The sequence below is a fragment of the Sapajus apella genome, unplaced genomic scaffold (assembly GCF_009761245.1).
Source record: "Sapajus apella isolate SASKATOON/1434 unplaced genomic scaffold, GSC_monkey_1.0 scaffold48, whole genome shotgun sequence".
NCBI lineage: Eukaryota > Metazoa > Chordata > Mammalia > Primates > Cebidae > Sapajus > Sapajus apella.
In genome coordinates, this window is record NW_022436988.1 from 15,281,019 (window position 1) to 15,308,656 (window position 27,638).

The 27,638-nt window shown below is 36.1% G+C and overlaps 1 protein-coding gene across 11 annotated transcripts in view; it reads right to left on the reverse strand.

Annotated features, from left to right (window-relative positions):
• Positions 1 to 27,638, reverse strand: part of CEP112 (centrosomal protein 112) — a 641,834-nt gene that overhangs the window by 269,251 nt on the left and 344,945 nt on the right. The gene's annotated exons all lie outside the window — the stretch shown is intronic.

The window sequence follows — 27,638 nt, forward strand, 5'->3', positions numbered from 1 at the left end:
ATTCATGGGCTAATCCATCCAATGTCATCTTGGCTATGAACCAAGATAAATTATGATTTAGGGTAGGACATGCTTTGTTCTTTTTGTGTTAGTTTTATCACACGTAAGTTATAGCCATGAAAGTCAAGCTCTGTGAATGAGATCATGTGATGCAATATCTAAATTTTTACAAACAATATATTATTTAAATGAAAATTTCTTGAAAAATTGCTTTTCTTCTTTATAAATCTCCTGTTGAGAACTGAAAACTAAAGATCCTTGCATTTTTGCAATAATAGAAAGCCTCATTTTTAGTTTACAACTCTAAATTGAAGTGGTATTTTACTACTAAAATACATGTAAATTATTCTTGTTTTCTTTCCATAATTAATACAAAATTTTCTGTCATTGCTGCTTTCCAATACCAATCATATGTATTAAAAGAATTTTTTATTGCTGAAAACTATCTTACTTTCCCTAGATTTTCATTTTCTCTGTTCTCCAGGACATTTACATGGGGAAGAAAATGGGCTTTTCCTCCTTATGGATGATTCACTGTTAAGAACAGATTTGGCTTATGCCTCATTGCTCCAAAACAGACCCTAAGGGATCTGAGAAAACTTTTCCACATTTATCAAAATCTGCAGTCTACAGTAGCTGACAAGGGCACCTGAAGCAATCCAACAAGTTAGCCCATTTATAACTGAAGGCTTTTACTGAACTATTTTTGGATCCTGTTATATATTATCTCCACAAGAAAACAACCAGATTACAATGAAATATTACAATGGAATGACAAAACTTCAGTTTTATTTAGACAAAAAGCAACCTTTTAAACAAGCATCCCTAATCTCTCAAAGACAATGATAAAGCAATCTGGCAGTCTGAAAAGTCAAAGTGACTTTCAAGCACTGCTGTTTAAACTGACAGAAATTTCTACAGATGTCAATGCAAAATTAAAAAAAAAAAAGATGTAAGACTTTCAAAATGTATACATCTTTACAGATTATATAGAATCTGGTTTTTAACATTTCTAGGATTGAAAAGAAAAGCAGACATTGCTTTTCCAAAGCCATTATTGAGCAGAAAAATGTTCATATAGAAGTAAAAATCTACAGTGCAAATTAAAGCACAGAGAAATAATCTAGAATATAACATTATTTCAATTAATAAGATAATACATGAGTGAGCATGTCCTCTGAATCCAGGTGACTAACAGGGCATGATGGGAAGATTATAATTCCAGTCATCCTATACAGAAACACCAAGAAAAGGCCTGGTGTCTCTCCAGGGACAAGGATGAATAATTCTTCGAGAAAAGGCACACTGAAAGGATTCCTTAAGTTAAGTGGATCTAAGATCAAGTTTAAAGTGATCGAATAAGAGCTGAAAGATCAGTCAAGTACCAAGTGCTCAAGGAAACTCATCAATGTAGAAATAAGAAACAGGAAAAGGAACTTGTGGGCAATGAGGAGTTAGGAACCCAATCAGAGTCTATTTGGGGAATGAGGAATGTGGCCACAGGCATGAATTGGTTTATAAAACCAATGATCTTGTGAAGCAGGAGCTATTTCTATCTTTTGCTCATGGTAACCTAACTTAGCCAAGAGATGGCTGGATTCACTGGGAAATAGCATGAGAAGCCAACATTCCTGACATAGGTGTTAGAAAAAGACACACTGGAATCTTGGTTCTGCAACTTGTAGCTGTGTAATTCTGAGCCAGTTGCTTAATTGTTCTGAGCCTCAGTATCTCCTACAATTCTAAGGCAATCATTACTTCAATGAGTTGAAAGAATTAAAGTAGATAAGGTAAGTGAAAGTGCTCGACACAGGGAAGGCACACAATCAGTATCTTCTTCCATTAGGCCAATGCATCTGTGTATTGCTAATTGTTTAACCTATACCAACTATTTTCAGGAATTTATTTGAGCACAAGGAAGTGTGAAATTGAGGATCTGTGTTGTCTAACTTTAAAAAATACAGAGAAGATCACTCATTATTTTTCACAACATTGACAATGTCAACGTTTAACATGAACAATTCTATTTTAAAGTCTTGTATTTCCTGATCAATCTGTTGGGAGTGAAAATTAGAAAAGAGGGTAGTAAATAAAGTAAGAATTTGCAAACATAGTCGAACTCAGATAATAAATACCCACATCCACTACAGGTGCCCTTTTCTCATAATAGAAAAGAAACAAAAAGACATGAAAAGTGAAAGCTTAAAAAGACAGTACCCACATAAGACAAGGGCAGAATCTATACAGATAGGTTACTTGTGTAGGGCTGCTTAGCTAGTTATTGACAGGGGCTTTGTTAGAACTCAATCTTTTGTGGTATGTGTGTCTAACATTCATTCTTATCAAACAAGGAGCGTAAGCATTATTTCCTCAGGGAAGCCCTTCCTTGGTCCCAAAGCCAAGCTGTCTGCTCTGTATGCTCTCACAGCTTTCTATATTTCCCATTTCAACACAGTCATCAGGCACATTGTTACCATGTGGATAATGGAGTAAGTGGTTAAAAGCACAGGTTCTGATGTCAAACTGTGTTTGAATCTTGTCTCTTCAAATTATTAAAACTATTTAAGCATCCACAAAAGAATAAAAGCACTTAATTTATAGGGATGTAGTGAGGAGACAATAAAATAAGCTTTCACAACAATGGCTGACACTTGGTGCAATAAAGATTGGCCATTTGTATTATTAGTAAGGATAATTAAGGCAAGGAGTGTTTAATGCTGGATGTCCAACACAGAGTGGTGCTCTCCCCAAAAATAACACAGGATGTGTCCCCGTGTCCCCTGTCAAACACCCAGGGGAAATGCAAACCTATAAAATTAATAAGCTCTGAAAATAGTTGTGTGATTATGTTTGTTAAAGGCAGTTCCAATTTGCACAAATTTAGTTTTCATGGTTTAAACAAACTCAGTGCCCCACCAACATAGTTAAAATTTCAGGTACCAAAGTCCATCTTCTGTGGTGAAAAGCCTGTGAAATCATGTTCCATATTTAAAAGTATGTTTTCTTCTTATTGAGTTCTTTATACAGGCTGTATAAAAATACTTTATCAGGTACATATTTTGCAAATATTTTCTCCAAGACTGGTTTGTCTTTTTATTTTCCTAGGAGTGTCTTCTGAAGAGCAAAAGTTTTATTTCTGATGATGTCTAAGTTATTGATTTTTTCTTCCATGGTTCATAATTTCTCAGTCCAATTGAAGAAATGTTTGCCTAAATCAACATCACTAAGGTGTCCTGCTTCTTCCAAGGGTTTTATACTTGCAGCATTTAGTTTAGGTCTACAATTCATTTCAAGTTTACTTTTGTGTAGCTGTGAGGAAAAGTTGAGGTCTTCCTTGTCTCCATGTGAATACCCAATTGTTTGGAAGTATCTGTGGAAAGATTATCCTTCCTCCATTCATTATCTTAGCACATTTTTTCAAATATTAATTGATTATAAATTTGTAGGTCTATTTCAAGACTCTTTATTTTGTTCAATTGGTTATGTTTACCTTTACACCAATACCACATTCTCTTGATTACTATAGCTTTATGGTTAGTTATGAAATCAGAAGGTGTAATTTCCCCAACTCTGTTCTTTTTCAAAATTGATTGACAATGCTCAAATGAAAGTTAGAGCCAGCTTGTCAAATTCAACTAGAAAACGGCTTAGGTTTTGATGAGGACTGAACTTGATCTAAGGATCAGTCTGGGAGAAATGACATTCTAACAAGGTTGGGTCTTCTGCTCATGAACGTAGTATTTCATTCCATTTAATTACATCTTTACTTTACGTCACAAAAATTTAATTGTCAGCATACAGATCTTGGATATATCCTGTTAAACAAGTATTTCATATTTATAATGATGTTGTAAATGACAGATTTTTAAAAATTCAATTTCCAACCATTCATTGCAAGTACATAGAAATATAACTGATTTTACATATTGGCTTGGTACACCATGACCTTGCTAACTTTAGTTATTCTTGTAGTTTTGCATTTTTGAAGATTCCTTTTGATTATTTCATGTAGATGACATGTCTGCAAATAGAGACAGTTTTACTTCATCCTTTCTGATTTATATGTCTTTTCTTTTTCTTGCCTTGTTACACTTACGAGGACTTCCAGTGTAAAGTGAATAGAAGTGCTAACAGTGGATGTCTTTGACTTGGGAAAAAATAATATGGTCTGTCATCATTAAGTATGATTTTGGCTTTTGGTTTTTCTTTTTCTGGCATCTGTTCTTTTAAAAAAATTTTTTAAAAACATTTTTATTGGTGGGGAGGATCCAAGATGGCCGAATAGGAACAGCTATGGAGTGCAGTTCCCAGTGAGAATGTGAAGGGTGAGTGATCACCGCATTTCCAAACGAATTTTTATACCCACAGACCAGGAGATTTCCAGGTGGAAAAGTGCCACAAATTTCCACCATGGCTGTTTCAGCTGGTGCAGTGGGTCTCCACATAAAAACTCACACAAATCTGGGCATGCATTTCAACTGGTGCCTGGAATGCCTGGGAGGTACAGTCACCCATTCAACTGAAAAAAAGGGGGCCGAAACAGGAGCCACGTGATCTGGCTTGGCAGGTCCCACCCCAACAAAGACCAGCAATCTGAAACGCTCTGGATTGAGAGTTTCACAGCAAGCACAGCTGGATGCACGACGGTCCAGCTCTGTGGGGGGAAGGGCATCCGCCATTACCAAGGCAGTCCCCCATTACTGAGGCAGACCACCATTACCACAGCAGTTCTAACTATACCTCTATAAACAAAACTGCAATGAAGTTCACACGGCAGCTGGGTAGAGCCCACAGCAGTTCAGCAATGCCTCTGTGGGTGGACTGTGACTAGGTTACCTCCTAGCTGGGCAGGGCATCTCTGAAAAAAGGCAGCAGCACGTCAGGAACTTATAAATAAAGCTCCACCTTCCCAGGACAGAGCACCTGGGAAAAAAAGGCGGTTATGAATTCTGCTGCAGCAGACTTAACGTACCTGCCCAGCAGCTCTGAACAGAACAATGGAGCTCACAGCTCAGCACTTGAGCTCCTATAAGGGACACACTGTCTCCTCAAGCAGCTCCCTGATGCCCATATATCCAAAGAGACACCTCATAAAGGAGACTTCAGGCTGACATCAGGCAGGTATCCTTCTGGGACAAAGATAACAGAAGAAGAAACTTGCAGCAACCCTTACTATTCTGCAACCCCCACTAGTGATCCCCAGGCAAGCAGGGTCTGGAGTGGACCTCCAGCAGAGGGTCCTGACTGTTAGAAGGAAAACTAAAAAACAGAAAGAAATAACTTCATCATCAACAAAAAGTATTTCCACTCAGAGAACCCAACCAAAAGTCACCAACTACAAAGACCACAGGTAGATAGATCCACAAAGATGAGAAGAAACCAGCACAAAAAGAAAACACCCAAAACTGGAATGCCTTTCCTCCTCCAAGGGATCACAACTCCTCAATAGAAGGGAACACAGCTGGATGGAGAATGAGTCTGATGAATTGACAGAAACAGGCTTCAGAAGGTAGGTGATAACAAACTTCTGTGAGCTAAAAGAACATGTTCTAACCCAATGAAAAGAAACTAAGAACCTTGAAAAAAGATTTGATGAAATGCTATCAAGAATAAACAGCTTAGAGAAGAATATAAATGACTTGATGGAGATGCAAAACACAATATGAGAACTTTGTGAAGCATATACAAGTTTCAATAGCCAAATTAACCAAGCAGAAGAAAGGATATCAGAGATGAAGATCAACTTAATGAAATGAAAAGAGAAGGCAAGATTAGAGAAAAAAGAGTAAAAAGAAATGAACAAAGCCTCCAAGAAATATGGGATTACATGAAAAGACCTAATCTACGTTTGATAGGTGTATCTGAATCTGATGGAGAGAATGAATCCAAGCTGGAAAACACTGTTGAGGATATTATCCAGGGGAACTTCCCAAACCTAGCAAGGCAGGCCAACATTCAAGTTCAGGAAATACAGAGAACACCACAAAGATATTCCTCAAGAAGAGCAACCCCAAGGCACATAATCATCAGATTCACCAGAGTTGAAATGAAGGAAAAAATGCTAAGGGTAGCCAGAGAGAAAGGTCAGGTTACCCACAAAGGGAAGCCTATCAGACTCACAGTGGATCTCTCAGCAGAAACCCTACAAGCCAGAAGAGAGTGGGGGCCAATATTCAACATTCTTAAGGAAAGGAACTTTCACTCTAGAATTTTATATCCAGCCAAACTAAGCTTCATAAGTGAAGGAGAAACAAAATTCTTTACAAACAAGCAATGCTGAGAGATTTCATCACCACGAGGCCTGCCTTACAATAGCTCCTGAAAGAAGCACCAAACATAGAAAGGAACAACAAGTACCAGCCACTCCAAAAACGTACCAAATGGTAAAGACCATCAACACAATGAAAAAAGTGCATCAACTAACAGGCAAAACATCCAGCTAGCATCAAAATGGCAGGATCAAATTCACACATAACAATGTTAACCCTTAATGTAAATGGGCTAATTGCCCCAATCAAAAGACACAGAATGGCAAATTGGATAAAAAGTCAAAACCCACTGGTGTGCTGTATCCAGGAAACCCATCTCACCTGCAAGGACACACACAGGCTCAAAACAAAGGGATGGAGGAAGATTTACCAAGCAAATGGAGAGCAAAAGAAAGCAGAAGTTGCAACCCTAGTCTGATAAAATGGACTTTAAACCAACAAAGATCAAAAAAGACAAAGAAGGGCATTACATAATGGTAAAAGGATCAATGCAACAAGAAGAGCTGAGGATCCTAGATATATATGCACCCAATACAGGAGCACCCAGGTACATAAAGCAAGTTCTTAATGACCTACATAATTGAGCATGTAATTGGAAACTGTACAACTGTCTCTTGAATGTTGACTCGCTTCTCTGGTGGGCATTTATTGCTGTAAATTTCCCTCTAGACACTGCTTTAAATGTGTCCCAGAGATTCTGGTACGTTGTGTCTTTGTTCTCGTTGGTTTCAAAGAACATCTTTATTTCTGCCTTCATTTCATTGTTTATCCAGTCAACATTCAAGAGACAGTTGTTTAGTTTCCATAAAGTTGTGTAGTTCTGAGTTAGTTTCTTAACCCTGAGTTCTAATTTGATTGCACTGTGGTCTGAGAGACTGTTTTGATTTCCATTCTTTTGCATTTGCTGAGGAGTGATTTACTTCCAATTATGTGGTCAATTTTAGAGTAGGTGAGATGAGGTGCTGAGAAGAATATTCTGTGGATTTGGGGTAGAGAGTTATGTAAATGTCTATTAGGTTTGCTTGGTCCATATTTGAGTTCAAGTCCTGGATATCCTTGTTAATTTTCTGTCTCGTTGATCTGTCTAATATTGACAGTGGAGTGTTAAAGTCTCCCACTATTATTGTGTGGGAGTCTAAGTCTCTTTGTAGGTCATTAAGAACTTGCTTTATGTACCTGGGTGCTCCTGTATTGGGTGCGTATATATTTAGGATCGTTACCTCTTCTTGTTGAAAAGATAAACATTTCATTGTTTATCTTCATTGCTGGAGAGGATGTGGAGAAATAGGAACACTTCATATACATCATGGAATACTATGCAGCCATAAAAAACAATGAGTTCATGTCCTTTGTAGGGACATGGATGAATCTGGTAACCATCATTCTCAGCAAACTGACAGAAGAACAGAAAATCAAACACTGCATGTTCTCACTCATAGGCGGGTGTTGAACAATGAGAACACATGGACACAGGGAGGGGAGCATCATACACTGGGATCTGTTCAGGGGACTAGGGGAGGGACAGCAGGGGGTAGGGAATTGGGGAGGGATAACATGAGGAGAAATACCAGATACAGGTGACGGGGGGATAGAGGCAGCAAACCACATTGCCATGTATGTACCTATGCAACAATCCTGCATGTTCTGCACATGTACCCCAGAATTTAAAGTGCAATAAAATATTTACATAAAAAATAAAAATAAAAACATTTTTATTGAAATATAAACCACATACCATAAAAATCATTCATTAAAATGTCCAAATCAGTAATTTTGGTATACTCACAAAGTTGCACAACCATCACTATAGTCTAAGTTGGGTTTTTAAATTTTTTTAATTTTTTACTCCCATAATTATTGGGGAACAGGTGGTGTTCAGTTACATGAGTAAGTTCTTTAGTGGTGGTTTGTGAGATTCTGGTACACCCATAGCCCAAGCAGTATACACTGAACCCAATTTCAGTCTTTTATCCTTCACCTTCTTCCCACCATTTTCTCCTGAGTCCCTAAAGTCCTTTATGTCATTCTTATGCCATCTGTTCTTTATTGGTTCTTTGAGTAGGTGTTAAACTTTGTTAAATGCTTTTCCTACATCTACTGATATGATTTAACTTTTTTAGTTTTAATATGGCAAATTCCATTGATTTTTTTTTAATTTTGAACCAACTCTGCATTCCTGAGATAAACCCCACTTGACCTTGATGTGCTTTTTATGTATTGCTGAATTTGATTGGCTAATATTTTGTTAAGAAATTTTTTTGTGTGTCTGTAGTCTGTAATTTTTTTCTCTTGCAATATTAATGTCTAGTTTTGTTATCAGGATAATGATAAGTTCATAAGGTGAGTTGGAAAATGTTTCTTTTTTATTTTCTGAAAGAGTTTGTGTGGAAATGGCATCACTTCTTTCTTAAATGTTTGGTAGACTTCACTGGTAAAGTCATCTGGTATAAAAGGCACTTGTTTGTTCATTTTTCCTAAACCAATTCCATAAAAACATTATGGAAGCAGTTGCTTATAATTCTTTCTTCCAGCAAATACTTTCAGTTACTTGCATACAGAGATTGCCAAGTAAGTATTTGTGAAAACAAAAACTAAAATGTTTCATACCTTCTGATTTTTCTTGCCTTACTTAAAAATATTCTGTGTGTGAACAAACAATATAAGTGGTGATTTATATAGGTATATATGATGCAAAATCAATTTTGGATAAAGTATAATATTAAGGGCTATTTAAAAAACCCAGGTATATAAAGATTGCTAGTTATTATTTAACAAACATGGATTTTCAGCATATTGACTAATGTTCTTCATTTAATTTGGTGGTTAATTAAACCACTTAGGTTATAAGAACATAATCAAAATACTGTCTAGGTAAAAACATTACAAAACAGGGGCTAAAATATGAGACTGAAACAACCAATAGCTATTTAACAGAGAAGTACTGCAAAATCATTTTCTAAATAACTTTCTTCTTTCGTTCTTGCAAGATCAGATCAAAGCAAAAATCAGATTCCCTTGATATTCATGCAGGTCCCTGTTCCTTTGATTTTTAAAAACTTGATTTCTCCAAAAATTGTCTATCAAAAACTGCTATTTCTAGCTTCTTGAACAACAATGATTAGGTTTATAAAATTGGACAATTTTGATTTGGCTCTATTCATGAGATCTCACAGGGTATTTCAAAAATAAACCAATTCCAACATCTGGATTTTTTATCAAAGTGCTGTCTAATTCCTTAGCCACATAAGGCATATTTTAAAAAGATGGTACATAGCAGTTAAAAATCATGCTGAACACCACTCTGAAAGCTTTCATAGTATTTAATTTTCAGGTTATAACCTAGTAAATGCAGATAACATGAAAATTCTACAGAGCCTGACAAATGTAGTTTACTTTCCTTGGGTAAGCTTTTTATCTAACTTGAGCTACTATGAGGGGGCTATTTTATTCTTTGCTATAGTTCATGCGAAATAAACTAATTTGTATTTTTTAAAAACCTATGTTAAAATATATTTTCATCCTTAGGGTCCTGATCAATGATGATGCCTTTTTTTTCTTTGTATTGTCAACACTTAACACGTTGCGTAGTTTACATTGTCATTACTCAATAAATGCTAAACTTGAATATGAAGTTTAACTGAATTAAACTGGCCTTGTGGCAATTTACAAAGTAATCCGGAGGGTCAGATATCAATGTGATATACAGTGAAGGAAGTAATTACACATTTTTCTTTCACTTGAAGTGGTTCTAAATGTACAGACATATTTCCTTGGCATTCCTCAGGTAGGTAGTCATTTACCTAACTATCATGAAAAGAGTTTTTAAAAACATTTTGTTAAAATAACAAAGCCCTCATTGCAGAACACCAAAAGCCACATATTTTAAGATTTAAAAATCTTAAATATGTTTAGCTCTTCAGAAATAGAAAACTAGCAAAAGATAACATAGTCAGCAAATAATATCTCATCCCCTTCCTTTCCATTCCCCCATCCTCCTTCCTCAGGATTCAGTTCCAGTGAATAATCATCAGAAGCAAAACCTGAAGCAAAAATCTTTCAAAAATTACAACAAATAAAGGAAATGCTTGGTAAGTCTCAATTTTGTTATAACTTTCTCCTCAAGGTTAGTATTATGAAACTATGTTGTAATAAGGTTATTTGGGGACATCCCCCTTTTAATTCCCCTTAGATAGTCTAAGACTAAATGATTTCTACATCAGAAATCAATACTACGATAGAAAAGAATACTACTACGACAGGGTTTTGGTTATTTTGCAGAGTAGGATTCAAATAGCAGGAATTCAATTTTTGTTAAATACTATCTGCTCATTAATTTGTTTAATCGCAAAATGATTTCACAAAACAATGCACTCTGTGACTTCTTAAAGAACTTCTGGCATTCAGATTGACTTTTAATATATTATGTCTCACACTAAGAGTCACTCTATTTTTAGGAAAGTTAAAATGAAAATAATACCTATTACACCTCCATTCTAAGGTGAGAGAAATATGTTCCATGAGGATGTTTTTGAATATGTGAATTAACCACATTACACCTGGTCTCTTAGTGAGAATCTCTTGTAATTTTTTCTCTAAAGTTTTCAATCCATGAATTTTTGAAATAATGACTTTTAAAGGTTTCTTGCACTGAATCTTGTTTTAATTGTGATTTTTAAATTGATATTTGCTACTGAAAAATCTGGAGTCAAATATAGGTCCTTCAGCAAAGTTATCCAGCGCTCATAGATTGTGTTGTGTTTTCATGAACACTACCTCTAGTCTCACCTTATTTTTTTCTTTCATTTTCCATTATATCTTATTCCTTAACTTTAAAAGAATCTTGCATTTTAAAAGCCACCTCCGGCTTTCAATATTTTCTCTCCCAATGATATGAAACAACAAAAACAAAACAAAACACCACACCCTTAACATAAAGTTAGAATAATGATAAAACTTCAAAGTAACTGTGAGTTATAAACCAGATAATTATTCCAGGTAAGATTCACCATGGTTCAGGTAAAATTAGTGAATGAAGGTCTAAGAATATGTGCATAGTCTCAAAGTATGTCCCCCAACATATTTTACATCTTAGAAATGGAGAACGATTAATTTTAAACAACAGAAACCTGGTAGATACCACCTTAAAAAAGCAATCAATGTTAGCATCACCAGTAATAAGATATTTTGATACCATGCATCCTTTGATATAATGCATCTGAGAAAGGCACAATATCACTTCTGTATTACTCCTGCCAAGAATACATAACCTCAATCTAATCGCAAACAAAGTGAGAAACAGTCTACAAAATAACTACCAGCTAGTACACTTCAAAAGTGTATGAAAGCAGCTAGTACACTTCAAAGTCATGAAAGATAAGGAAAGATGAGGGAGTTGTCATAGATTGAAGGAGATAAAGAGATATAGCAACTAAATGCCCTGTGAGATCCTGCACTGGGTCCTAGAGCAACAACAAAAAAAGTACTTTAATAGAAAAGCTAGTGAAATTAAAATAGATTTGTAGTTATTTAATAGATTGTGCCACTGTTAATTTCCTGATTTTGGCAATTGTGCTATAGATAAATAAGATGTTAACATTAGGGGAAGCTGGGTGAAGGACATATAGCAATTCCCTGTACTATTTTTATACTATTTCAGTAACTGTAAATAAAAGTTTAAAAATAAAAAAGTTAAAAAGGCATCTTCGATCTTTTTAAAATAAGTGGGATTTTCATAAACAATTACTGTCTGACATTCTTCCGATTTTTCCTAAGCTCATAGCTTCCTCGTGTTATCCCCTTTGACTGCCTCAGAAAATTCTTCATATCTAGTGCCAATTCAAATATTGTCTCTCTTCCATAAAAGATCCCGATTCCTACAGACCTTCTCAGATTTCCCAGCATTGTACCCTAAAGTAGAATTTTACCATGCATGATTAGGTAGTTTTCTAGTTCTTTTTTTACTTGTATTTCTCATTGTCACTACAATAAGTAAAGCTTCCACAATGCAGTGACAAAGTTACGTGTCTTTTGATCATTTTCCCCAGCACTGACCTAAATATACAGTAAATGCTTGTTAAATATATGTTGACTCATTCACTCATAAATTATTTAAGGAAACTAGAGATTTGTTAATTTCACATCATCCATTTTACAGCCTCTCTGTGAAATTAGACATCAAATACAGGACTGAATGGACCATTAGTTATAATCTAAATATGGTCACTCTAATAATTTCTTATTCTCAGCAAGTATCTAAAATGTATAATACTTTCTTCAATTTCATAAGGTAGTTGGGGTTGCATAAACACCAGAACCCATAATATAATTACAATTTATAGAAATAGAGGCCTAAATTATGTCTTTAGAAGCTCATTAAAAAATCTGTTAGAATTCCTCATTCAATATTAATATGAAATGTACAATAACAATCAGCAATTGTCACAAGTAAGGTTCAAAGATACCGATGTTTGATGAGATATTTTCCATGACCTGGGGCTGCTTCCTTAGAGTATTCCTAGGATGTCTACTGATCTGTTAAAGTCATGCAGTGGGAACAAATGTCCATTTTCTTTGCCAAGAAAATACCATAGATGAATATTAAAAACAGTTCTGTAAGCCAAAACTCACATCTGCACACACTTAAAATGTAGCTCTTTTTTTTTTTAACAGTAATTCATAATACATTTTGAAAAACACAAAAAATGTTGTACAATGCTCTACACCTGGCTGGGTAACCAGTGTTTAGCCGTAAGTGCAGTGATACAGGCTATGCAATTACTGAAATTGATTAGTGTATTTTAAATTGTGGAAATATGTATACGTTTGTGTATTAGTAACTCTTTGTGGCATCTATTTCAGCCTTGTTTATATTGTACTCTGTGTGTATATGTATATATATGTGGAATATAAAGTTCAAAATATACTCTAGTGATGTAATGAGCCAATTAAAGAAAATAGAATATGTTTAAAGGAAATATAAAGCATGGAACTTAAAGGGATTTGCCACACAATTTGGGAATTCCAATATTAAAAAAAATTATCAACTATTAAACTAATACTGTTTCTTTTAAAAACTTTTAAAAGGTCACTAATTCACTAAAAAGATATCACAAACAATGCTTTAAAAAGTTTTTTTAAAACCAATTTTAAAAATGTTTATGGGAAAGAAATATATTCTTATCTGACAGTGAAGAAAATGTATTAAGCCTGATTTCTATATTATGAGTTGAAAAAATTTTTAAATATTTAGTCAAAATTCCCAATTCAATGGAATATTTAGAATACATGCATATATTCTAGTACTTTAAAATAGTTCTATATCATTTTATTTTTTAAAAGAATGATTACTACAGAGAGTTAAGGTGAAGAATAACTAGTATCTTAAAAACAGGTATTTAAAAACATAGTTCATTTTCCTATTCCATGTTGGTTTATATCGTTGTTATTCTTAAAAAATCAGATGTATGTCATAGGACACAACAAAGTACAGTCTTCCTTAGCTATCCACAGAGGATATGTTCCAGGACTCCTGTGATACCAAAATCCACGATACTCAGCTCCCTTACACAAAATGGCAGAGTATTTGCATGTAACTGTGAACATCCTCCTGTATGCTGTAAAACATCTCTAATTATTTACAATATCTAACACAATGTAAATGCTAAGTAGTTATACTGTATTGTTTTTACATTTGTATTACATTTTATTGTTGCATTGTTATTTCTATTTTTCTAAAAAATGTTTTTGATCCACGGTTGATTGAATCTGTGGGTACAGAACCTACAGACACAGAGGATGGATTACAAACTGAAAAATTATAGATCTCTTACATTTCCCTGGTACATTTGATTCTTCATAGGGTAAGTATGTTGTGAGGAGTCATTTTCCAAAACTCACCAGTTTATTAATAACATACACCACTGTAAAAAATAAAATATGTTAACATATGTGGCATAATTAAAGTAAAATTAATCCCTCATAGGGAAAACTATTAAGCAACAGGTATTTAGCTAATTATATATGCAGAAAAACTCCAAAGAATCTAACAAAAAGTGACTAGAATTAATAAATGAATTTAGAAAAATCAAATGGTGCAATATCAACATTAAAACATCTATTATATTTATATATTAGCAAAGAACAATTGGGAATTGGAAATAAAAACATGATTCAATATAATCTAAGAAAATATATGCAACTTCTGGATGATGAAAACTACAAATGCTGATGAAAGACATTAAAGGAGACCTAAATAAATGGTAAGAGCTTCCATGGCCATGGATCAGAAGACTCAATTTCATTAAGATTTCAACCTTAATATAGATTCAACACAAATTTTAAAAATAACACAGTAGGATTTTGTGTAGAATTAATTATGCTGATGCTAAGAAAAGCAAAGAAACCATCATAGGCAAAACAATCTTGAAAAAGATCAGTGTCGGACAACTTACACTACCCATCTCTAAGACTGACTCTAAAAGCTACAGTAATCAAGACAGTGTGGTATTGAAAAAGGATAGGCATATAGATCAATGGAAAAAAATTAGAAAGTCCACTAGCAGGCCACACATATGTGGTCAAATGATTTTCAACAAAGCTGCAAAGGCGATTCAATGGAGAAAGAATAGTCTTTTCAAAAAACAGTATAGAAACAATTCAATCTTAATCCATACATTGCACCATCCACAAAAATCTACTCAAAATGGACCACAGATCTAAAAATAAAATCTAAAACTAAAAACTTCTAGAGGCAAACAGGAGAAAATCTTTGTGACCTTAGGTTAAGTAAAGATTTTTTTATAGACAACACCAAAAACATGATCTATAAAAGAATACACTGGTAAGTCAGACTTCACAAAAATTAAGTATCTCTGTTATGTGATTTGGGAGAAAGTGTTTGCAAATCACATATCTTATAAACAACTTAAATCCAGAATACATAAATAACTCTCAAAATTTAATAATTAGAAAATAACAATTTAAAAAATCACAAAAAAATTTTAATAGATACTGCACCAAGGAAGATATTCACATGACAAAATACGCATGTGAAAAGATGCTCAACATTATTAGTCATTAGGGACACGAATGGTGAGATATCTGTATTTGGATGACTAAAATAACATTATTAACTCCACAATATGAAGGGCTGGTAAGGATGCAACCTAACTGGAACTCTCATACATGGCTGCTGGGAGTGCAAACTTACATAGTTACTTTGGGAAACGGTTTGTCAGTTTCTAGTAAAATTTAAAAATATACCTAACATAGACCTCAGCAATCTTATTTCTCTCTGTTTACTCAAGTGAAATTAAAGTGTATATTCACACAAAATCTTTATGTGAATGCTTAGCAGCCCAGGTATTTCCCAACTGGAGAATGGATAAGCTTTGGTACTCCCATACAATAGAATATCACTAAGCAATAAAAAGGAACAGGTTATAGCGACACACAACAACATGGGTGAATCTCTAATGCATTATGCAAAGGGAAAGAAGCCAGATTCAAAAGTCTTCCTCATGAATATTTACATGACATTCCAGAAAAGGAGAAGCCATGGTCACAGAAAATAGATGAGTGGTTACTAGGAGCTGGAGCATGAGAAAAGAAGTGTGCTGGGGCCAAAGATCTGGAGAAACATTTGAGGTGATGGAACTGTTCTTTATCTTGATGTGGTGATGGTTTGTCAAAACTTGCAGAACTGTACATAACCTATATAAGTTTATTTGTTTTAGAAAGAGGAATAAATGAAGAGTTAGAGGAATACAAGAAAGAACTTGACTGCTTCTGAGTTGGTGTGGAAAGGAGGAAGGCAAGGAGAAGTAACGTCTTTGAGGAAGAAGGATGAGTTACCAAGTCCTCCAGGCAGAGGGGAAAATGTGTGTGACACCATGAAGGGGGACAGTTTACAGACTATTTATGGAAAAGGGGGTTGTCTGGGAGTGGGCACAGCACAGACTGTTATCTGCGGTGGGAGAGACAGTTAAGAAAGGTAGAAGATATCAACTCACACTCATTACAATGGTTATTATGAAACAGTGCTGGCAATGATGTGGAGAAACTGGAATCCCTGTACACTGCTGATGGGAACGTAAAATGATGCAGATGCTATGGAAAATGTATGGCGGTTCCTCGAAAAATCAAACAGAATTCTCTTATCGACCAATTTCTACTTCTAAGTATATACCCCAAAGAACTGAAAGCAGAAACTAGAACAGATATTTATATACCCCTGTTCACAAAAGCATTATTCATAACAGTCAAAAGGTGGAAGCAACCCAAGTGTCTGTCCATCGGCAGATGAATGGATGAACAAAATGTGGTATATACATACAATGGAATAGTATTCATTTTTAGGAAAAAAGGAAATTCTGACACATGCTACAATGTGGATGAACTTGAAGACATTATGCTAAGTGAAATAAGCCAGTCATAAAACGGCTACTACAATATAATTCCATTCATATCAGGTACCCTAGAGCAACGGTCCCCAACCTTTCTGGCACTAGGGACAGGTTTTGTGGAAGACATTTCCACAGCATGGGGGTAGAAGGATGGTTTTGGTATGAACTGGTTCTATCTTAGCTCATCAGGAAGTAGCTCACCTACTGCTCACTTCCTGCTGTGCAGCCTGGATCCTAACAGGCTGTTCCAGGCTGTGGCCCAGGGATTGGGGACCCCTGCCCTAGAGCACCAAATATATAGAGACAGGAAGTAGAATGATGGTTGCCAGGGACTAGGGGGAGAGAAACTGTGACTGCTATTGTTCAGTGGGCACAGTTTTAGTTTTACAAAATAACATTCAGGAGATGGACAGTGGTGATGGTTGCATAACAATTTAAATGTACTTCACACCACTGAACTGTACAATACAAACCAGTTATAACTTAAAATTAATTAATTAAAATAAATACATAAGAAAAACAAGTAAAAGTATAGAGGGGAAATTAAATTATGCAAATTCTTGGCCAGACAGCTAGGCAGCTGTGACAATTTCATTTTTTCTTGGGCTGTGGCACTTTGTAAGTTTTTGAGCAAGGGAGAAAGTGCCATTAGCTCACAATCTACCTCTTCCAGAAAGTTCTGCCTGATTCTGCCTGTTGCCCTCAGATGTCAGACACTTCCCTGTGTTTCCCAGGGCATGCAGTCCAACATCTCTAGATGATGGCCCTTATTTCTGGTCAATGTGATCACAGTTTGTTCCATCATCCCTGCCCCACCAAAATTCATCTCCTTGAGGGCAGGGGCTGTTTTTATATTACCAGTGTCTAACTCAGCTCAGCAATGAGATTTATTTTTTCAGTAAGATTTCTATGTCAGGAGGACAGAGGTTGTCTTGTTCTTACCTTCTTCTCTTTGAGGTTAGATTTTCCTGTATCCCTCAGAGGCCTCAAACTTCCTGCCTGCTCTGTGTTGGGGGCATTAGCATTCTCTTCTTTCATCTCTATCAGTCTCAAGGCTTGGTTTTCCTTGGGAAGTGGATGGTCTAAATTCAGATAAGCCCACATCTTCGTTGACCCCATTAAGAGCTCAGAAGCAGTGATTAGAGCCCTCAGTGCAGGCTGCAGGGCAGGCAGAGTTTCTAATGAGAAGCTAATGAAAGCATAGCCTCCGAGCCTCCTTAGACATGGGCCCAAAGAGTTAGAGTCTCTGAGGCTCTCCCACACAATCTCTTAGGTGGGGGTGAGGTGAGATAGTGACATCACAATCAAACTGTTCTGCTCAGTTCCTGATGGCAGCTAATGTGATGTCAAGGATAAAGGGCTAGCACACCCTCTTTGTGATTTTGGTTTCCCAGGGGCAGAAAACAGAAAGGAGGCAGGCTAAAGATGCCCTAGGACTTAGGAACAGGGTAACAGTATGATGAAATGTTGACTTCTATGCATTACTGTTCAGCTTATAAAGTGTATAATAAGAGAACATTTAGAAATGCAGAAAAATACAATTCAAAATTCACATATCCCATCTCACAGTGAAATGAACTAGCATATTTCTTTCCATGTTTTCCTGTGTGTAAGTGTGATGGTTAATACTGAGTGTCAACTTGACTGGATTGAAGGAGGCAAAGTATTGTTCCTGGGTGTCTCTGTGAAGATGCTGCCAAAGGAGATTAACATTTGAGTTAGTGGACTGGGAGAGGCAGACCAACCCTCAGTCCGGGTAGGCATCATCTAATCAGCTGCCTGCATGGCTGGAAGCAGGCAGAAGAAAGTGTAATGAACAGATGTGCTGAGTCTTCTGGCCTTCATCTTTCTGCCATGCTGGATGCTTCCTGCCCTTGAACATCAGACTCCAAGTTCTTCAGCTTTTGGACCCTTGGACCTACACCAGTGTTTGCCAGAGGCTCTCAGGCCTCCAGCCACAGACTGAAGGCTGCACTGTCAGCTTCCCTACTTTTGCGGTTTTGGGACTCAGACTGGCTTCCTTGCTCCTCAGCTTGCAGACAGCCTATTGTGGGACTCCACCTTTTGATCACGTGAGTCAACACTCCTTAATAAACTCCCTTTCATATATACATCTATCCTATTAGTTCTGTCCCTCTAGAAAACTCTAATACAGTAAGCTTATCTGTGGCTTACTTTCTCGCCCTCATGCCCCCTATCAAATTCATCAGAAAACTATATTTACTCTTCCTTTAAAATATATCTGGAATATGATCACCTCCCCAGCTACCACTCGGGTCTACGCCACCATCATTTCCTCTCATCTGGATTACCAAAGTCGCCTTCCCATTGGTTTCCCACCTTTGTTCTCATGCAGCTAGAATGATCTTTTAAAGTCTAAATCAAATCATGTCCCTTCATGGCTTAATACCCTCTTACTCTCTCATTAATCAGAGTTAAAGTCAAAGTCACTGGAACAGCCTCAAAGGCCTCACGTGATCAAGGCCTTAGAATGCCTCTAATGTCATTTTAACTCGCTCTCCCTTGTCCACCATGCTCTAATTACATTGGCTTCCTTAAGTCCCCTAGCCATGCCAGCCATGCTCTTACCTTAGGGTCTCTGCAGTACCTCTTCCCTCTATCAGCAATTTCTGCCCCCGAATATCAACATGCCTCACTCAACTTCTTCATCTTTGTTTGAATGTTATTTTCTTGATGAAGCCAGCTTTGGCCATACTATATAAAATGGTTCCAGCCCTGGGACTCCAGAGTCTCCTGGAGTCTTCTCTATCATTTCCTTTGTAATAACATTTTGACACTTAAAAAAATTCTATATAAGTCGCTTCTACAGCATGTTCATGGCTAACAATGTATCGCTCCTACTAGAATGAGCTCTGAGGGGACAGGAATATATGTGATTTTGCTCATTGCTATATCCTAAGTGCCTGGAGCTTCTGTACAAAAAATAGGCATACAATGCTGAAAACCATTAGTCTGTTAACTGTTCCCCAGTATCTGTTCTTCATTTTTTTTTCTTCATTTCTTTTAAAAATAGTCTCCCTGCAACTTTTAGCACAGTGCATGCAAACATGTCCCTGCTGCCCCAAGTGTGGCCCTGGGACTGTTTCCTCCAGTAAAATGTCAGAATGATATGTGCAATTTCCACGGAAATTCCCTAAAAGGAATTATTAGTCTTCCTCATCTTTTTCCACTCTTCTTGCTGGCTGAGAAATGGTATCCACTGGAACAGCAGCCTTTAAAGCAGAGATGGATATAGCATGTTGAGGATGACAGGCATCTCACTTGTCAGCCTAGGTTCCTAAGTGACCTCATGAAAAAGAACCATTTGATCCCAGCCCTGGGCCATCTTAATGCATCTGGATTGTTACGCAAGAGAGAAATAAGCTTTCTTATTTAATTTATCCACTGCATTTTTGAGTTCCTTTTTACAGCAAGTTAGGCTGACTCTAACTAGTATATAAATAATCACAAATGATTTTTCTTTTTTATCAGTATAGTAATTTACACTATTAATAATAGTATTCCTAATATCAAACCATCTTTGCATTCCTGGAATAAAATCAATGTGATTATGATGCATGACATTTTAAATGTGCTAATAGATTATCCTGCCTAATATTTTGTTTTTTACAATATTCAAAAGTGAGATTAATATGTTTTTAGGAGATTTTGAGTTTTGACACTGATGTTATACTAACTAAGGAATAGATTACTAGGTCAAATCTAGGGATATTTTTAAGGTTCACAATACAGATAACCAAAGGCTTTCAGGAAGACTGTACCAATTTATATTTCTACCAATAGCATTTTAGAGTGTTTACTAACTGTATCCTCGGTATTTTGGAATTGTTAATTTAAAGTGATGCTTGATATTTAAACTAATTTACCTTTTCAATATGTAAAAAATAGTATGTCTTAATTAGCATTTTCTTTATTACTTATAAGAAGGAAGAGGTTTAGTTAAGCTAACTACACTTTTGGTGGTCATGTATTTACCATGTCCCATAATATATTCAATTTAATTAAATTACTCAACCACTTCCAAATTTTAGTTTATTTAATCCATACAATGCTGGATCAGACAAACCAGGCTCATAGAAAATACTTTTTTTCGATTATGAATAAGGGTTAGAACCAGGCCTGACTCTCGACCCAGAACCTTTCACTGTACTATACCCATAACATATCTACGCAGCCTTATGCCCATCAGCTAATTCTATTGTCCTCCCCTCATGGAAAGGCTAAACACAGGAGCCAGAAGTATGAAATAAGAGTCTCTGTCCCTGTATTCCAACATCCCTGAGTCTCTTAATAAAGAGAAAATAAGTTTGGTTCTAAGTGCATAAAATGCTATTTGAAATGTGGATGTGTTGTTGAAAAACATCAGAAAGGCTGCTTGGAATATTAAAATAATTTCAGTCTAGTTATCTACAACCTAAATTTGCTATTACTGTCAAAAAAAAGCACTCATTTAAAATATATGTAGCAATTTTATACATTGTCTTTAGGCTCACTAAGAATAATTATATTCAATAATTAAAGAAGAGAAGACATAAAAAGAAAAGGTGCATCTTTTACACAAAAAGTACTCTTATAGTTAAAGTGACCGTATAACTTAGCATGAAAGCTGGGACATATGTAACAGTGAAAGGGACAGCAGTAAATGCTAAGTCACACAAGATACTGGGACAACAGGTAAAAGTGAGAATGTTTCAGATAAATCAAGATGTACAGATATCCTATTAATGGCAAGATATCAAAGTAGTACCATAAATTATTCTTTCTGTTCTTATTTGGAATCATTTCATCATTGATAAAGATCCTAGTGAAATATATTTTCCATTTTATTAACTTATGTGTTATAAGAAACAGATGCACTACCCAATTAGGCTATTACGATGAAAGGATCAATAAATTTATACAGGCAAAGACTGGCAGTGGAATCAGCAAGATGGTGGAATAGATTATCTGGCATCACTCCTGCCACAAAAATCTAACTAAAAAACTATCCAAAGACAGAATACCATCCCTAGTTCACTAGAACTTGGAGGAGAAAATGAAAAACTTCCTGGGCCCACAGAATTGAGAGAAACCATGACTGGTAGGAGAAATATTCATGTTGGACTGTGCTGCCCTCTCCCACAAGCCATCATAATGTCCCTAACACAAAATTTCTCTAGATTCAGTTTCCAAGGGAAGAGGAGGTAGACTTTAGATTTCCCCACAGGTCTGGGAATCTTCACAGGAAGGCCATTCTGGTCTTGTACTGCAGGAAGTAATGGGAGTGCCAGGAATACTCAACCAATTGGGGTGAATTGGGGACAAACAGCTGGCACTGATTACATGAACTGGTACATGGATCTTGGCAGCTACTCTGTACTTCAATCAGTGGGGAATTCACATTAAAGAGACTGGTTGGTGCTGTATTCCTGCAGGGGGCAGAATCTGTGGGAAGACTCGAATTCTTGCCAACATTTTCTATAAAGCTCAAGTGCTCTATGGAGCCTTGCCTTGACCCAGAAACAACTAAAAGTTTGAGATTAAATTCTGGTGCTTTCTTAAGTCTTCCTTATGCTGGGAAACAATGGCAGGTCAGGAAGGTAGTTCAAGGGCAACATTTAACTTACAATCCTCACTATAAGCTTTCCCCAAACCAGAAAACAATGACAGGCAGTGATTTTGTTCCAGATAAGCATTTAAGTTCTAGAGTTCACTATAAGTCTTCCCCAGACCAGAAAAAAAATGGCAAGGCAATGAGTTAGTTCCAGTGCTTCAGTTCCAATGCTCACTATAAGTCTTCTGAAGAATGGGAAGAAACAACAGGTCAGCATTTAACTTCCGATGCTAAGCAGTAAAGGTATGCTACAACCAAAGAACTCTTGCATAAACTGGAAGAGGTGGCTGTCTCCTCAAATGTGCAGGCATCAGCATAAAGATGAAGGATTCTGAAAACTCAGGGGAATATGACACCACCAAAAGAAAGTAACAATAGACTCAGAAGAGTTGATGAACTGTGAAATATCAAAGAATTCAGAATAATACTTTTAAAGAAGTTTGGAAAATCACAAGCAAATATGGATAGAAAACTAAAAGAAATTTGGAAAACAACCCAGGAACAAAGTGAGAAATTTGACAAGGAAATTGAAATAAATAAAAAACCAAATAGAAATCTTAGAAAAGATAATACAATAATTGAACTTAAAACCCCTTTTCAAAGTTTCAACAGCAGACTTGACAAAGCATAGGAAAGAATTAGCAAGCCTAAAGACAGAATGTATAAAGTTACTCACAGAAGAAAAAAAGAAAAAGAAAATATGTGAGAAAAGCTCAAGATTTATAGGGAAAACAACAGAATATACAGTCTTCTCATTGCCGCATAGAACATAATCTAAAAATTGATCACAAAATTGGACATAAAACAATCTTCAACAAAGGCAAAAGAACTGAAATCATACCAAACACACTGATGTACCACAGTGCAATAAAAACAGAAGACTAAGAAAATCACTGAAAATCACATAATTACATGGAAATTAAACAATATGCTCCTGAATGACTTTTGGGTAAATAATAAAATTAAGGCAGAAACCAAGAAGTTCTTTGAAACTAATGAAAACAAAAATACAACATTCTAGAATCTCTGGGACATAGCTAATGCAGTGTTACGGGGGAAATACATAGCACTAAATGCCCACATCAAAAAGTTAGAAAGATCTCAAATTAACAACCTAACATCACAACTGAAAGAATTAGAGAAGCAAGAACAAATCAACCCCAAAGCTAGAAGAAGTGAAGAAATAATCAAAACCAGAGCTGAAATGAAGGAAATTGAGACACACAAAAAAATTCAAAAGATCAATGAATCCAGGAGTTTGTTTTTTGAAAAGAAACTAATAAGATAGATAGGCCACTAGCTAGACTAATAAAGAAGAAAGAGAGAAGATCCAAATTAACACAATTAGAAATGACTAAGGGAATGTTAACCCTGACTCCACAGAAATAAAAATAACCATCAGAAACTACTATGAACACCCCTATGCATACAAACTAGAACACCTAAAAGAGATGGATAAATTCCTGGACACATACATCCTGCCACGACTGAATGAGAAATAAATTTATTTCCTGAACAGACCAATAACAAGCTCCAAAATTTAATCAGTAATAAATGGGCTACCAAACAAAAAAAGTCCAGGACCTGAGGGATTAACAGCCAAATTCTACGAGATGTACAAAGAAGAGCTACTACCATTCCTACTGAAATTATTCCAAAAACTTGAGGAGGAGGGACTCCTCCCATACTCATTCTACAAGGTCAGCACCATCCTGATATCAAAACCTTGAGCAGACACACACACAAAAAAAACAAAAACAACAACAACAAATAAAAAGAAAAAAAACTTTAGGCCAATATCCTTGATGAAAAATCCTCAACAAAATACTGGCAAAACTGAATCCAGCAGCACATCAAAAAGCTAATTCACCATGATCAAGTAGATTTCATCCTCAGAATGCCAGGTTGATTCAACATATACAAATCAATAAATGTGATTCATTACATGAACAGAACTAAAGATAAAAACCACACGATTATCTTAGTTGATGCAAAAAAAGGCTTTCAATAAAACTTAACACCAATTAATGTTAAAAACTCTCAATGAGACAGGCATTAAAGGAGCATGTCTCAAAATAATAAGAGCCATCCATGACAAACCCATTGACAACATTATGCTGAATGGGTAAAAGCTGGAAGCATTTCCCTTAAAAACCAGAACAAGACAAGAATTCCCTCTCTCACCACTCCTGTTCACCATAGTACTGGAAGTTCTAGCCAGAGCAGTCAGGCAAGAGAAAGAAATAAAGGACACCTAAATAGGAAAAGAGGAAGTCAAATGTTCTCTCTTTGCAGATCACATGATTCGCTATCTAGAAAACCCCACAGTTTTGGCCCCAAAGCTCCATCAGCTAATAAAAAATGTCAGCAGAGTTTTAGGATATAAAATCAATGTATAAAAATCATTAGGATTCCTATATACCACCAACAGTGAACCCAGAAAGGCAATCCATTTACAATTGCCACAAAAATAATAAAATATATACAATATCTAGGAATACAACTAAACATGGAGGCGACAATCTCTACAATGAGAATTACAAAACAGTACTCAAAGAAATCAGAGAAGACACAAACAAATGGAAAAATATTCCATGCTCATGGATTGGAAGAATCAATATTATTAAAATGGTCAAAGCAATTTATAGATTCAATGCTATACATTACAAACTGCCAATGACACTTTTCACACAATTAGAAAAAACTATTTTAAAATTCATATAAAACCAAAACAGAGTCTGACTAGCCAAGCAATCCTAAGTAAAAAGAACAAAGCTGGAGGCATCACATTACTCAACTTCAAACTATACTACAGAGATATGTTAACCAAAACAACCTGGTACTGGTACAAAAACAGACAAACAGACCAATGAAACAGTAAAGAAAGCCCATAAATAAGGACACACACCTATGACCACCTGATCTTTGAGAAAGCTGAGAAAAATAAGCAACAGGGAAAAGACTCCCTATTCAATGAATGTTGCTGGGATAACTGGCTAGCCGTATGCATAAGACTGAAGCTGAATCCCTTCTTATATCATAAACAAAAATCAACTCAAGAATAATTAAAGACTTAAATGTAAAACCTAAAAGTATAAAAACCCTGGAAGACAATCTAAGCAATACCATCCTGGTCATAGGAATGGTCAAAGATTTTATGACAAAGACACCAAAAACAATCACAATAAAAACAAAAGTTGATAAATGGGATCTAATGAAACTTAAGAGCTTCTGCACAGCAAAAGAAATTATCAATAGAGTAAACAAACAACCTACAGAATGGGAGAAAATATTTGCAAACCATGCATCTGATAAAGGTGTAATATCCAGCATCTATAAGGAATACAAATTTGCAAGAGAAAAACAAACAACCCCATTAAAAACTGGGAAAATACATGGACACTTCTCAAAAGAAGACACACATGCGGCCAACAAGCATATGAAAAAAAGCTCAATATCACTGATCATTAGAGAAATGTAAATTAAAACCACAATGAAATACCATGTCACACCGGTCAGAATGGCTATTATTAAAAAGTCAAAAAACAGCAGATGCTGGCAAGGTTGTGGAGAAAATGAAACACTTACACACTGTTAGTGGGAGTGTAAATTAGCTCAACCATTGTGGGAAGCAGTTTGGCCATTTCTCAAAGAGCTAAAAACACAACTACCATTCAACCCAGCAATCCCATTACCAGGTACATGCCCAGAGGAATATAAATCATTCTACCATAAAGACAAATGCACATGAATGTTCACTGCAGCACTATTCACAATAGCAAAGACATGGAATCAACCTAAGTATTAATCAATGACAAACCAGATAAAGACAATGTGGTTCATATATACTGGGAATACTATGCAGCCATAAAAGAATGAGATCACGTCTTTTTTGTTGTTGGTGTTGTTTGTTTGTGTGTTTTCCTTTGCTTTTTTATTGTACTTTAGGTTCCGGGGTACATGTGAAGATCATGCAATATTGTTGCATAGATACACACGTGGCAATGTGATTTGCTGCCTCCATCCCCCCCGTCACCTACAACTGGCATTTCTCCCCATGTTATCCCTTCCTGATCTCCCCGTCTCCCACTGTCTCTCCCTTGGCCCCCTGCAACAGAACCCTGTGTGTGATGCTCCCCTCCCTGTGTCCATGTGTTCTCATTGTTCAACACCCGCCTATGAGTGAGAACATGTGGCGTTTGATTTTCTGTTCTCATGTCAGTCTGCTGAGAATTATGCTTTCCCGGTTCATCTATATCCCTACAAAGGACACAAACTCATCCTTGTTTATGGGTGCATAGTATTCCATGGTGTATATGTGCCACATTTTCCTTGTCCAGTCTATCATTGATGGGCATTTGGGTTGGTTCCACGTCTTTGCTATTGTAAACAGTGCTGCTATGAACATCCATGTGCATGTGTCTTTATAATAAAATGATTTGTAATCCTTTGGGTATATACCCAGTAATGAGATTGCTGGGTCAAATGGAATTTCTATTTCTAGGTCCTTGAGTAAGGGCCACACTGTCTTCCACAATAGTTGAACTAATTTACACTCCCACCAACAGTGTAAAAGCATTCCTACTTCTCCACATCCTCTCCAGCATCTGTTGTCTCCAGATTTTTTACTGATCACCATTCTAACTGGCATGAGGTGGTATCTCAATGTGGTTTCGATTTGCATTTCTCTAATAATCAGTGATAATGAGGATTTTTTCATATGTTTGTTGGCCTCATATATGTCTTCTTTTGAAAAGTATCTGTACATATCCTTCACCCACTTTTGGATGGCTTTGTTTGCTTTTTTCTTATAAACCTGTTTTAGTTCTTTGTAGATTCTGGATATTAGCCCTTTGTCAGATGGGTATATTGCAAACTTGTTTCCCATTCTGTTGGTGGCAGGTTCACTCTAACGATTGTTTCTTTTGCTGTGCAAAAGCTCTGGAGTTTAACTAGGTCCCACTTGTCTATTTTGGCTTTTGTTGCCAATGCTTTTGGTGTTTTAGTCATGAAGTCCTTACCTATCCTATGTCCTGAATCGTTTTGCCAAGGTTTTCTTGTAGGGTTTTTATGGTGTTAGGTCTTATGTTTAAGTCTTTAATCCATCTGGAGTTAATTTTAGTGTAAGGTGTCAGGAAGGGGTCCAGTTTCTGCTTTCTGCACACTGCCAGCCAGTTTTCCCAACACCATTTATTAAACAGGGAATCCTTTCCCCATTGCTTGTTTTTGTCAGGTTTGTCAAAGATTGGATGGTTGAAGATGTGTGGTGTTGCCTCTGAGGCCTCTGTTCTGTTCCCTTGGTCTATATCTCTGTTTTGGTACTGGTACCATGCTGTTTTGATTACTGTAGCC